At 40.3% G+C, this 14906-nt stretch overlaps 1 long non-coding RNA gene across 1 annotated transcript; it reads left to right on the top strand.

Moving 5' to 3' along the window:
* Positions 1-11762: 11762 nt before the first annotated feature.
* On the top strand, positions 11763-14825 carry LOC116281014 (uncharacterized). Its single transcript, XR_012074023.1, has 3 exons — positions 11763-11892; positions 12984-13199; positions 14577-14825. It is a non-coding gene; the product is annotated as an uncharacterized lncRNA (long non-coding RNA).
* Positions 14826-14906: the final 81 nt, after the last annotated feature.

Raw genomic sequence — 14906 nt, 5'->3', positions numbered from 1 at the left:
CTGCTCCCTTTGCCATGTGACCTTGGGCAAAGCACTGGGCTCTGGTTTCCTTATATGGAGAAAAGCAAGACTAATAAAGATGATTGTAAGTTTCCTTCTAGCTGTAATATTTTGTGATTCATTATGAACTAATCTAATACATTAGCTTGTTATTAGTTCCCATGTTTCATAATTAACAAATTTAATCGGATAGATGCTCTTAATAAAACTACTAGCCACACACTGCTGATGTTATGGAATGTATATTTCAAGGCAACCAGTATACGTACACTTATAAGGCTATCACTGAAATCTAGGCCTGCCATCTTATGGATCCTAAATGGTACTACCAATACAGGGTAGTATATCTGTTAGTGTCAGGAGATGATTTTTTTAACAGATAAGAGAATATGTGCTTATGTATATGTAGCTTCTAAAGGAGTTTATACAGTATTTTGAAATTTATTTTCCTTGATAATTCTTAATTTAACTCTCTAGGAAAGAATCCAAACAAATCCAAGACCCCCCCACCCACCCATTTCCAATTTTAGTTGTTTATTGATCTCAATAATTATTTTCTAGGCAGAATTTCATTTTCTAAATGTCTATAGGTAGTTCCTTTGCTTTTGAAATTGTTTGGAACAAGAGAATAGTTCTTTGAAGTGATTGTGGGGGAAGTGCTGGCATGCATATTTTATGAAAGCTGTGATCAGCTACTCATCCATGGTTGTGAAATATAACAGTGTTCCTTTTTTAATTTTTATATGGCTGAAAATTGTGAGAATAGATGGTTTCCCATTGCAACTTGGATGAGTGTTTGTGGAATTCATTCCTTCCATCACCTGCTGATGGATTTTAGCATTTATCTCCTGTCATGTAAAAGATCCAAAACATAGAACTGGTTTTTTTTTTTATATTTTTCATATTCTTTACCATTATAGGTTATTACAAGATATTGAATATAATTCCCTATGCTGAACAGTAGGACCTTGTTTTTTTGTTGTTGAGTTGTATGAGCTCTTTGTATATTCTGGAAATTAAGCCCCTGTCAGTCACATTGTTTGCAAATGTTTTCTCCCATTCCATAGGTTGTCTTTCCGTTTCACAAAATACAGAACTCTTGTCCACAATGACCATGAAAGAGTTAGTAGGGAGCATTTTTCATCTCTTTCAGAACTGTAACTTTAAAATACTGAAGAAGAAAAAAAAAACCAGGAAAAAAAAGACTGCTTCTCAAGTGAATTATGGATATTTGTCTCTAATTAAACTTTATTTTGTCCAAAACAGATCCAAACAAAATTGTTTTGCCTCCCTTCCGATTAATAGAATTTGAAACACTGAAATATGCTAAGGATTGCTTTTGATGGCCATTCTGAAATTGTATCTGGGGCAAAAATGGTAATTCTGTTTAAGGTTGCTGATTTCATGAAACTTTTTAAACCACACTCTATTTCCCACTGGTTTTAAATTTACTTTCAATATGCTTCAGTATTTGTGGAGGTTTTAATCCCTTCAGGTTGAAATGTGATGATTATAGTACAGTCAAAAACAGCATTTGTACATGGCTGACGGTGCAAGCACTTGCTATAACCAGTTTTCATCAGTATGGATCCTTACAACAGATCCTTAGAACTGATCGCAGCGCTATCAATCGTAGAGAACTGTAGGGGAGATGTAGCCAAATCATTTAGCTCCTCGGAGCTTCCTCTTTTGCTGAATAGAGATACTGGCTGAGATTATCTTCTTCCTGCTCCCCCGTGGAAGGTAAATGCTTAATTACTAGATCCCTTTTCCTTAGAATTTTCTCTTCTCTTTTTTTGACTAAGTCCTATTAGTGACTTTTAGGAAACAGTGTAATGTGTTATTTCCACATTGAGCCCAATCAGAAGACTGATCTCCATATATTTCTGTTTATTTTGGTTATATATTATAAGATTTTACAAATAGTTAAAATGTCTTAAAATTCTGGTCAAAGTTAAAATTTTCTTTCCAGTCTGACTCTAATAGTTTACTTAAAACATATTTGAGAAAGCTTTTGGCTTTTTTACTTCCAGTTGATCAGTTCATGTTTCAAAATTTCTGAATCATCTGCATTTTCTTTTACTCTTGAAATATACTTTCATTGTAAAATGAAATGACTATACCATGTGCCAACAATCTATTTTATAGAAATGAAATTGTTCACAAATATGAGTCACTGTAGGAAAGATACCTCACGTACCTTGTGAAGTTCAAGTACCACTAAAAAAGGTAGACTGAAATAATTCCTAATGCTTAAACTTGGTTTCGGGGAAAGAATGCAAATGTGTAATTTACATGTTGAAACTTAAGTGTATGGCTATCAGTTAAATTTCAAAGTTTAGTTTAATTTCACTCCTGCCACAGGAATATTTCAGTGGCCATAAATCCAAAAATAAAATAATTGCCAATTTTGTGCCTTTTGCTTATATATACGATTAAAATCTTTTTCTTTGGGGAATTATTTTTGGAAAATAAGGTACCAGTGTAAAATTTAAATAGCGCCAACTGGTTTTTTAGCATTCCATGTAATAAGACATATTTTAAAAAAAAGAAAAAAAGCTAGGTCATTGTTCCTGTGAAAATTCAAGAGTAAGTCAAGGTCACTGTTGGAGATTTTGTAGAATGTATTTTTTCACTAGAGAATTGTACCAGATATACTCAGAGATCCCTTCCTACTCTAAAAGGCTAAGATTTTAGTAAACTTTAGACTAGTCTTTTATATAATTAACCTTAATTTCAGAAAGTATGAATGGGAGGGACTCTGGGGGGTGTTTAATCAATATTCTGGAAATATACCCTGAGGTGAGGTAATGAATAAAAATCTGTTTCCCTTTTTGTTGCCATTAAAGGCATGTTGACAGTAGAGAAAAAAATTTGAACTCTTGCAATTCTTAAAGTGCTTTATGAAAGCAATTATCCACCTCGAGTTTCTCCACTATTTCTGCTGATCTTCAGCAAGTCCTTTTTAATAAAATGTGAGGATCATTTCCTGTCACTATTGGGCTTTGAAGTTTGATCTCCCCAAAAAGATGACTGTCCTTTGTTAACTGGCCATGCGTGGTGGCCTGTACCTTGTGGGATCTGGATGTTGATCAGTAGTGAAGATTTTTCTATTTTAATTCCAGCAGAAGAAACTTGCAATCAGAACCCAAGGGCATAATTCTTCCCTTTTGGGTGGGTGCCAGCCACATGTCCTCTTACCGTCCCCTAGCATGCGTCTAGCTGAAGAAGAAACAGTTCCCTGGGTGCTCTGCCTGCTGAGTGTTGGTGAAGCGCTGTGTTAAGAGTTCCCTGGGAAGGAGTCTTGTTGACCCTTGCAGGTTGCTTCTGACCAATGGTAAGCTGACCCTTAGCAGCTGTGACATAAGAAAGGTTATTTTTTACACCATTCACCCTGATTCCCATCAAGTCACAGCTTCCATGTTCAGACATTCAGTCTTGATTTAGTGTTCTCCATGACACACCCTCTCCACAAACTTACATTCTGGAAAGGATGTTATTAATATGTTAATGTAAATTTAAGTTAATGTCTTCTCTCTCTCAGGGATATGTGCATTTCAAACCGTTCTTCTTATGGAGTGATAGCACCAGCTGACAGCAGAGGTACCGGGGGCCCTTCTGGAAATTACATCATGTTAAACTATCTCCCAGCATGTCTTTTAAGGTCTTAGCCTCTGGTCTCATCTCCAGCACACCCCTCCTACCACTTTCTCTCATTCATTTATTCAGCTAATATTTATAGAGCTCCAGTATGTGTCATGTGTCAGGTACACAGGCGCACCACAGTAAGCTAGAGAAACACTCAGTGTCTACTGTCATGGACTTTGTAGTTGAATGAGAGACCCTGTCAAATAATCATCCAAGTGAATGTCAAGTTATAACTGTGGTCGGTGCCACAAAGAGGAGAACAGTGCTGTGTGGATGTCGTAGAGGACTTAGCCAGGAGGCCCAGGAGAGATTCCCTGAGAAAGTTTGACTGAGCTGAGTGGGAGCTAACAAAACAAAAGGAATGGACGGTAGGATGGATTGGTCTCCCAGGACTGCCATAATAAAGTAGCAAAAATTTGGTTGCTGAAAACATCAGAAATGTACTGTCTCATAGTTCTGGAGGCTCTAAGTCCGAAGTCAAGGTTTCAGCAGGGCCGTGTTCTCTCTGAGGGCTCTATAGGGGAGTACTTCCTTGCCTCTTCTAGCTTCTGGTGTTTGCTGGCGACCCTGGGGGTTCCTTGGCTCGTAGATGCACCACTTGAGGTACATGGCTGTCTTCTCTCTTTGTGTCTTCACGTTACCTTCCCTCTGTACGTGTCTGTCTCTGTGCCCAAATGGTCTCTCTGTAATAAGAACATCAGTCATCTTGAATTAGGACCCACCCTACTTACCTCATTTTAACTTGATTACCTATGTAAATACCCTGTCTTGCAACAGGATCACATTCTGAGCTACTAGGGGTTAGAACTTCCACATATCTTTTTGGGGGCCACAATTCAACCCATAACAAGACAAGGAAGAGAGGAGGAGTGTTCTAGGTGGGGGAAATAGCACATGCCATGGTCCTTTGGTGGAAGGAAGCATGGCTTCTCTGGAGTAGAGAGGGAGGGGGCACACGTGTGAGAGAAAGCTAAAACAGAAGTAAAGATTAGTAATTAGGCCTACATTAGGAATTTTGGTCATAATGTAAAAACAATGAAATGTTACTGGTGAATTTCAGCAGGAATAAGATGTGATCAGATTTGCTCTTTGAAAAAAAATCACCCTGGCTACAGTATGCAGAATGAGTTCATGACAGCAAGAATGGAGGCAGGTGTGCTGGTTAGGAAGCTCCTGCAATAGAGCAGGTGAGAGAGGAGGGGACATAGAGGGAATTGGTCATAGGAAGTAAAATTAGTGAGCCTTGATGATAAACTGGATGTGGCACGGAGGAAGGAATGGTCAGGGATGATCTGTTTCTAGATTTCTGACTCATTTGCCTAAATGCATGTAGGGGGCACTGAGCACGAACCAGGTTAGGGGCAAAATGAGCTCAGTTTGGAGATGCGAGGCTTGGGGTGCTCCTCGTGGAATTGTCAGGTAAGCATTGGGAGACCTGAAGCTTAGAGGAAAGGTCCCAGCTGAAGATGAAAACTAGAATCATTGGCGTGTAAGTGATAATGGAAGGCGTGCACGCTGGATGAGAGCACCTACAGAGAAAAGGGAAGAGGGTCTAGGGCAAGAGCAGAAAATGGGCCCACAAAGGAGATTGAGGCAGAGCAGCCAGAGAGAGAAAAGGACAACCAGGAGAGTGTGGCTTCACAGAAGCCAGGGGAAGAGGAAGTGGTCAGATACAGCTGAGAGATCCAAAGAATGTCCATTGGATGTAGCAACATGGAAGTGATTGGTAACCTTACGGAAAGATGCTTTAGTGTGGTGAAATGGGAGGCAGCCAGTCTGGAGGGGCTTGAAGGGTGAGAGGAAGGTAATCAGGACAGTTTGTACAGACATGGCCGCTTTCCAGAAGGTTGGCTGTGAAACTGGAGGAAATGGTTGCTGGAAGTGGAGCGTAGGGCTGTCTTAGCTCAGGCTGCTGTAACAAAGTGCCATAGATGGAGGGGGCTTAAATGACAGGCATTTATTTTCTCACAGTGTGGAGGTGGAAAGTCTAAGATCATGGTGTCAGTGTGGTTGATTTCTTGTGCGAGCTCTCTTTGTGGCTTGTAGTGGTCGTCTTTCCACTGTGTCCTTGCATGGTGGGAAGTGAGAGAGAGGTTAAGTTTTCTGGCGTCTCTTCGTTTAAGGGCACTAGTCTTATCATAAGGGCCCCACCTCCTCTAAAGTTAGTCCCCTTCCAAAGGTCCCATCTCCAAATACCATCTCATTGGGGGTTAGGGCTTTAATATATGCATTTTGGGGGAACAAAATTTAGTCCAGAACAGGAGAGGGTGGCTGGTATTTTTTGTTTGTTTTTGGCTGGTGTTTTTTCAGTAGGAGGGACTTCAGCATGCTAAAAGTTGCAATTGAGGGGTAAAGATTAAATATTTGAGTGAGAGAAGGGTAACTGAAGGCATGCAGCAAGAGGAGAATAGAGAAAACGGCCTTAGAAGAAGAGATGCTCTCTCACTTAACAGGACTCTAGGATTTTGTCCTCTGAGGGATAACAGCAGGGGTGTGGAATTGCACAGAACCACCTCACCTGTGAGTGTTCTCAACTGTCAGGATCTCTCTCCTTAGGTTTATTGCTGCCTCAACCTGCTGCATAGAAGAGGAGCAAACTGTCAGTGTCTCGATAGTTTAATACATTTCAAGTGTCAAAGAAAATCATTTTTTACCTTTTCTCACCCCTGGGTAGGGGTAGGGTGGGAAGCGGGAAATAAAGTGATGTTTTCTAGGAAAAGATCTGTAAAAGATGGTGGTGGTGGTGGCAGTGGTGTTTTTCTCATAATCACGGCTTCTGTGCTCCCCTCCCTCCTGTGTACTTCCTCCATCAACAGGAATCAGCATCTGAGGAGCAGGGGCCCTTGGAGTGCTCTTCTATGACACCTGACAGATAGCGGAACCTACCGTCTTCCCTTTCTGGGGCTCCCCTCACACCAGTCCTCTCTCAGATGACCCTTGGAACTGGGCTGATGCTGCAGGCCAGGGCAGGTGCTTTTTACTTCTGTTTGATAGAATCTAGCCTGGCAGCTGCTATAATATAGGAGGACCCAAAGGTCAAGTCTTTAGTAAATCAGTTTGGTAATCAAATCAACACATCATAAGATATGCCACAGGGGCAAAATAGATAATCACTTCCACTTTTAAAAAATAAAACTTTATACCCAGTATATCCCTCCTACACTGTTGGTGGGAATGTAAATGGGTGTAGTCACCATGGAAAACAGTATGGAAGTTCCTAAAAAACTAAGAATAAAACTTTCATATAATCCAGCAATCCCACTACTGGACATATATCCAGAAAAGATGAAAACTTAGTTCAAAAAACACATGCACATCAATGTTCCTAGAAACACTATTTACAATAGCCAAGACTTGGAAGCAACCTAAATGTCCATCAACAGATGAATGGATAAAGATGTAGACAGATGAATGGATAAAGGAGATCAAGTAATGTAATGAAATATTATTTGGCCATAAAAAGAATGAAATACCATTTGCAGCAACATGGATGGACCTAGAGATTATTATACTAAGTGAAGTTAAGTCAGACAGAGAAAGACAAGTATCATATGATATCACTTATATGTGGAATCTAAAAAAATGATACAAATGAACTTATTTACAAAATAGAAACAGTCTCACAGACATAAAAAACAAACTTATGGTTACCAAAGGGGGAAAGGGAGAAGGGATACATTAGGAGTTTGGGATTAGCAGGTACAAGCTACTATGTATAAAACAGGGAAACAGAGCACAGGGAACTACATCCAATATCTTGTAATAACCTATAATGGAAAAGAACCTGAAAAAGAATATATATATTCTGTACTTCAATAAAAGAATAAAACTTTCTCATTTTCAGTCACTTCAAGGCACACTTTTTGTGTTTTTCTTCTACGGTCGTTAAACATTTTTGTAATTTTTTTCATGCTGTGGTCTAGTTTAGTCCAACCCAGAATGAAGTCTGTCAAGTTCTCCCCATTGTGGTGATGATTCATTTTGTTGTATTCATCATTTCTGGCTTCTGTTTTTTTAATTCTGGGTTTAACTGGTTCTTTATATAAGCATTCCTGAGACTCCTCTGTTTTCCTGTTCTCCTGTAGTTCCTTCTGCATTTCCCAGGTTAAGCTTTGTGTCCTGAATATGCATTTGTGGGCTGGCCTTCAGCTGCACCTGCTTGGCCTTGACACTGCTGATAGTGAGCCCTGCTGGCAGGCAACTCAGGAACATACTAGTTCATACTGGCATGAATGAGCTTAGGATTTCAATGAAAGTCTTCCTTTTTTATATTTTTATGTTTGTCTTTTTGAAAATATTGCATAAGCATTTCCTGAAAATATTCCTATTGTAAAAGATTTTTTAAAATACAGAAATATTTAGAGCAAGAGGAAGAAAAAGTATCTCTTGGGTGGAGGGTATAGCTCAGTGGTAGAGTGCATGCTTAGCATGCACAGGGTTCTGGGTTCAATCCCCAGTACCTCCATTAAATAAACAAATAAACAAATAAACTTAATTACCTTCCCTCTCAAAAAAAAGTATCTCTCTTCCCAGCACTCCCTCTACTAGTTCCATTTGTGATTTCCTAAGTGGAATTGGCATCTTTTCAAAATCTTTTCTGGGTACATGTACCTAAATATCCTAAATATATACTACATATTACATATATTTATATGTGTCTATTTTATATATTTATACATATACACATATTTTATATATTTATATTACATTATATATACAGTATATGTTATATATACATATACACACATTTATGAGACTTCTTTATATTAGCAAGATCATATCATACTTATTATTCTGATTCAGTTTTTCATTTAGTGCTTTTGAAGTCTTTCTCTTTTCCCTTCCTCCCTCTTAGTCTTTTTAATCACTGCAAAATATTCTGTAATATAGATGTATCATTATGTAACCAATTTCATATTGATGTCTTTTGCAATAATTGACAATGCTGGGGTGGTCGCTGTTACCCTTGTATTTTTGTCCATATGTGAAAGTGTTTCTTTAGGTTAGATTCAAAGAAGTGGTATCCTGGGCATATGCACTCAAAGTTTTGGAAAATGTGGCGCTCCCTTTCTGCCCCCACTGTTCCCTCAGCAGGTGACAGAACTCCCTGTTCTAGCTTGAGTAGTCTTCCCAGACTCTCAAAAGAGCCAGTGGGGGTGCTGGAGACAGGGTAGGCAACATGGGCAACCATGCTGTATGTTCCCTTCAGTCAGAGAACCAAGAGAGTTTGGAAATGTGGCAAAAGCAGAGGATCTCAGGAGGAGCTGCCAACACCTGTGTCGCTGGGTGTCCAGGAGGACAGACAGACACCTCACTCTGGAAAGCAGAAATCTAAAATTCTGGGCTTTGAGGAGGACACGGCATGTGCTGTAGTCTTGGTTTGTTTAAATGGAAATTAACTTCTTCTAAGCCTTTACCCAGTTATACAAGTTGAGACAACTGGCTAACTTGTATTTAGGAAGAAAATAAAGTTTGATTTCTACCCTCCATTATACATCACATGATATTTCAGATAAATCAAAAAAAATTCACCTTTCCACCATGTGAGGTTACAACTAGAAGGGACTGTCTATGAGCCAGGAAGCAAGTCCTCACAAGACACCAAAGCTGCCAGTACCTTTGTCTTGGACTTTGCAGCCTCCAGAACTGTGAGAAATAATTTTTTGTTGTTTATAAAAAAAAAATTAGTAGTTATCTGCTTTGGGGGATTATGACTGCTTTAGTTTGATTATTTTTGATTGTCTATGGTTTCTAAATATTTCATTTATTTTTAAAAATTATTTTTAAAGAAGTTAATATTTTCCATGTACTATTTCTAATTCATTGATCTCTCTTCATCTCTTTATGTCTACATATCAGAACATTACCCTCTTCTGTAGAGTCTCCTTTCTGGGGGTCATTTTGGGGAAATTTCAGTGGGTAGAGGTGCTAAGTCTTGCCTTAAAAATATGAAAGAACAGACTTAGAGGTGAGAAAATAGACTAAAATACCCCAAAGTTTTGTAATAAAATTTAATATGATTTAAGACACAAGACATGTATAATGTGTAAATGACTCACAAACGTGTTCCTAGAAATACAATCTGAGTATATTTCTGGCTTATTTTTATTATGTGTGGATAAATACTGTTGGAGATACACAGGACTATAAGAAATATTAACACCACCATTTTAGCTCCCCTAAATATTTGCGGATTATATTGTGAATTAAGAAAAATGATATCACTGTCAGTAGTCGGCTCTTCTTGAACTGGGAATTAGTTCACTCATGCAATTTATTTTTAATTCACTTGGCTTTACTCAAAATTGTTTTTCTGCAAGTTAAAATGGAGCTCTCCTGCAAAACGAGATTACTCAGACCCCTTGAACATGGTGATTCGCTCCACCTCTTATTTCCATCTTTGATCATAGCTGCAGCACATGGCTTCCAGTGAAGATGGATTTGCTCATCAAGTCTCCTAAAGAAAAAGTGCCGTTAGCCATGTAGATGAATAGTCAGTTTTAATTAGTTGATTACTCTGGGTTTGATGAAACTCTTTAACGGCTACTTGAGATAACTAAGTGGAGGCGGATGGTTGGATATTCACTTATTCTTTCATTCAACAAATTTTATACAGTGCCTACGAGGTGCCAGGCACCATGCAGCTCCCCACCCCCATTCCTCTCTTTCTTCGTTCCTACTACGTGCTGACTATGAGGATACAGTCCTGAGAGAGACAAACGTGCTGTCTGCCTTCTGGGACTTGCTGTGTAGCGGAGAGCAAGTCATCTATACAGGTGAACGCAAACTATAGCTGCATGAGAGAAGTGTGTTGTGGCACAGTGGCGGGGAAAAGAGTAAGCTCAGAAAAGGCTTCTAGAGGAGAGGAGTCTTGCTGAGTCATAAAAAATGAGGACATGTTTATCATGAAAGGGAATTCATCACCCTGACGGCAATATGGGAGAAAGAGGAGAGAGGAGCTGGACAGGGAGACTAGGTGAGTGATGGTGGGACCTTGGATAAAGGGAGTAGCAGTGGAGGAAGAGAGATGAGGACAGATACAATATGTGGTAAAGAGGTCCTGCAGCCTGGCTTTGAGGAGTAAAAGAAAAGAAAAGGGCCAAGGAAGACTTCCAAATCACAAAAAGCCTTGCAAGTTGTCAGGGAGGGTGGGTATTGGTACAAGGCGACAGATTTGGTACAGATGAACAAACAATTTGAGGCACTTGTGAGACTTGGCTGAGTATCTGTCTGAAGGCAGAGCAGATACTGTGCCAGAAACACATTTGAGAGGCGTCTATACCTAAGAGCGAATACTTGCATTAACAGCTAGAAAACAGTCTAATGTTTTAGACTCTTAGACCCTCATTTTAATTATTATATTGACAGAGACACTCTCTCATTTCCATTATTTCAAATTATTTATCCTATAAAGGAATATTGGCAGCAGTAGATAATCGCAGCCCTGTAATGGCTAACTTTGAATGATATCATCTGCGGAGTTTGAAAATGCAGAGCCCTAAGCCCCACCCCCAGAGAGTGAGTCAGTGAGTGAGTCAGAGACATTTCATGTTTACCAAGTACCCACCTTCCTCACCCTTTTTCTCAGCCCCTGGCAGTGGATGAGATCATGTGACAGCTTCTGGCCAACAGACTGTAAGTCGATGTGCCAGGAGTCGCTGACTGTCTTCTTCACCTGCTGCATCCACAGTAAGAGGCCTTGTCTCCATGGTGGAACCACCAGAAACAGCCTGCGTTCCTGAGCCCCTGCTGAAAACAAGGTGCCCTGGAGGACCCTCGGAGCCACAGTGGACTTTGCATGAGTGAGAAATAAACCTTTCAAGGTTAAACCTCTGAGCTTCTAGTGTGTGTCTGTTACTGCAGCATAGCCTGGCCAGTCCTGACCAATACAGCCTGCCTTCTGCGGGGCCCAGAAGCCAGTTTTATAAATTGCGCTGTTGGTGATCTGGGGCTGAGCCCCACTGAGCACACTTTGTGACAAGTGACCACACTGACCTTTTGTGATCGCATAGGTCTCATGGATACTTTAGAATCTTCCTCAATGCCCAGAATGTTGGCTCTTGCGTAGAGGAGGGTAGCAAAGGGTGCACCCTTTGAAAATTATTAATGGTGTATGTCAGTGAAGGAAGCATGATTCACTGGCATAATTAATGTATTAATCACAGTTTATTGAGCATTTACTATGTGCTGGCCACAGCACTAAGTGGTTCACATACATTATCTCATCACCTCCACCCTTGAAAGGTAGATATAATTGTATACAGGTAGGAAGTGGTAGAGTGGGATTTGAGACTAGTTCTGTCTGATTCCAAACTGGCACTTTGACTCATATGCTCTCAATTCACAAACTCTGCTCCCCTGATGTTTTAGAGCTGGGGTTCTGCAGTTGAGGGTGACTTTAGTGCCCCCACTAGAGTGACTGGCAAAGGTTGTGGTGGTACTAAAGATTGTGCAAAATTAAATGGTAAATGTTTTCTTAAACCTATTTGCGATTTTCAGCTAAGCATTTTTCAGGCTTTGAGGACAGCTATCTGGCACACTTTCAACTTCTCTAACTACAGACGAAGACTTTTGATTTCTAAGGGCTGCAAAGGAAGTTTGCTGTGGGGTTACAATTCCTTCTCTGGGGATCCCAGACTCTACTTTAGAGTTCGCACGTCGATAAACCAAACCGATAGCACAAATTGCCTGTAGGAGATTTTCTTAACAAGTCTCTATGCATTGACCATATGTCAGAAAGTCTAAAAAATAGTCTCCACACAGAAAGACAAACACAGTAAGATCTCACTTACACGTGGAATCTAAAAAAGCCCAGCTTATAGAAACAGACAGTAGATTGGTTGTTGCCAGGAACTGGGGTGTTGGGTGGGGATGAGATAGATGTTGGTCAAAGGGTATAAACTTTCAATCATAATATGAATAAGTCCTAGGGATCTACTGTGCAGCACAGTGATTATAGTTTACAGCACTGTATTATGTATCTGAAAGTTACTAAGAGAGGTCTTAGATGTTGTCACCACACACACACAAATGGTAGTTATATGAGGTGATTAACTAACCTTACTGTGGTAAAAATTTCATAATATGAATGTGTGTTATCATCTTGTACACCTCAAACCCACGTATATTATATGCCAGTTGTCTTTCAGTAAAGCTGGAAAAGAAACAGTCTCCAGATCCTTAGTCTAAAGAGTTCATCCACCTTCAATTCTCAACAGCTCAGTGTCCTCGTCTCTTTCAAAGCAGAACTGTCTTTTCTCGTGATTCTAGACTTAATTTAGGCCCAGTCTTCTCCCAAGTCATGTAATTTTGCATTTGCTCCTTCTCCTGGGCAGGTGCCAGGATGGGCCAACTCATGGACACAAAGGGAACAGGCAGAGCCCATTGCAAACCGGAGTGCAGCTGATTCGTGGATGGCAATGCAGGAGGCGGGAATGTTTAAGTAATCATAACAACAATAACGCCAGCAAAAAAATGCCTCCAGTGACTTCTCAGTACAAGGAACTGTTCTCCCAACAGACCACGGATGTGCTTTTTAAACTCTGTTAAAGGTAAAATCAGCTGGTGGGGTTAAATGCTGATGAGCATTCAAAGGGCTTTTTCTTATCAAATAGAGACCCTTGTTGCAAAATCATTATCTACAGCCTGCAGCAGTTGGTAATTTTGTTAGAAACCTTGACTAAAAGACCCTTTGGGTTTATTTTTCCCTTAACTTTCCTTCAGACATGGGTAGAATGGAGGGAGAAGTTACCATGGGATACCATGACTGGGAAAGTGATTTATCCTGCTAAAAAGTTTGGTTAGTTGGTTGGTATAATTTAATGCTAACTCCCAGCATTCAAAGGGCTTTTTCTTATCCAATAGAGACCCTTGTTGCAAAATCATTATCTACAGCCTGCAGCAGTTGGTAATTTTGTTAGAAACCTTGACTAAAAGACCCTTTGGGTTTATTTTTCCCTTAACTTTCCTTCAGACATGGGTAGAATGGAGGGAGAAGTTACCATGGGATACCATGACTGGGAAAGTGATTTATCCTGCTAAAAAGTTTGGTTAGTTGGTTGGTATAATTTAATGCTAACTCCCAGAGTAATTAAAAATTAGAAGAATGATTTGGTGCAAACTCATGAAGTATCTCCAAGTATGATTTGCTCAAGTCCCATTTCTAAACAAAGGATCCTGGAAGAAAAATGCTCCTGCAATTCCAAAGAGCCCCATCCAAGAACCCACATCTTGCCTGCCGTGAGGAGCCACAGAGGCAGGAATTTATCCTGGGTGGAAAGTTCATTGAACATGCTGCGCTGACTATTTGAAAATTACTTGTTCCAAAAGCCCTTCAGAAATCAGTAATCCTATTAGTGCGGCTTCTGGAACAGTTGCCTACCTGCAGTAGAAAGTAATTACAACTGTCAGCCAGAAAATAATTGCTCCAGTGTCTAAATGAATGGCGAATCTTCTCTGGAAGGAAGTATTGTTCCTCAGTGAGTCAGCTCAGCCCATGTCTCTGGTTTGGTTGCTGACAAACTGGGCCATCTGCCCAAGCCAATGAGGAAAGGTGAAGTGGGTGAGGGAAACTGGTGGAAAAAAGGCAGGATAGGGACTACACCAGGCTTATCAGCTGCAAGGCTTTTCTGCGCCAGGCAAAGCCTTTCATGAAGACATGGGCACCCTAGGCAGGTTTCGGGTCAAAGACTTGGCCACTGGCTATGAAACTGAGTCCATCTAAAATTGAGTTCCCTTACAGAGCTTATAATTAATCTCTCTATCCAAAACCTCAATCCTTTCTTGTCCCCTCTGACCTCAATCCTGTGCTAACTGAGCACTAACTGAGCAGAGTCAGATGACTAAGGCTGCTGTTATCTATGACATTGTTAATATACCAAAGTTGCTATTACAGAGATCATCATCAAAGACTTGGGTTGTTTCTGTAGAGCAAGATGAACTAACAAACCTCCAAGCCATGGATCAGCTGGTCGGAGAATTGTAAACCAGAGACATCCTGACTCCTGAAATTACGATTAAGAACTGTTATAGAAACGTCACAAGATGATGATTAATCCCAGCTTCTCTGTTCTTCCACTTTGTAACACCCTAACCTAACGGCCAAGATGGAGTGGATCTGAGACTCGTCTCCCACTGCCTTGCTTGGCATCCTGCAAATAAACCCTTATTTTGCTCCAGATACTCGTGGCCACTTGAGCCCGTGCTGGATAAGAGCTACATCACAAAGCCTCTGAAGCTGCAGCCTTTTCCTCTTACCC

The sequence above is a fragment of the Vicugna pacos genome, chromosome 6 (genome assembly GCF_048564905.1).
Source record: "Vicugna pacos chromosome 6, VicPac4, whole genome shotgun sequence".
Lineage (NCBI taxonomy): Eukaryota > Metazoa > Chordata > Mammalia > Artiodactyla > Camelidae > Vicugna > Vicugna pacos.
Note: the sequence above shows the minus strand (reverse complement) of the source record. Positions and strands in the feature narration are given on the sequence as shown.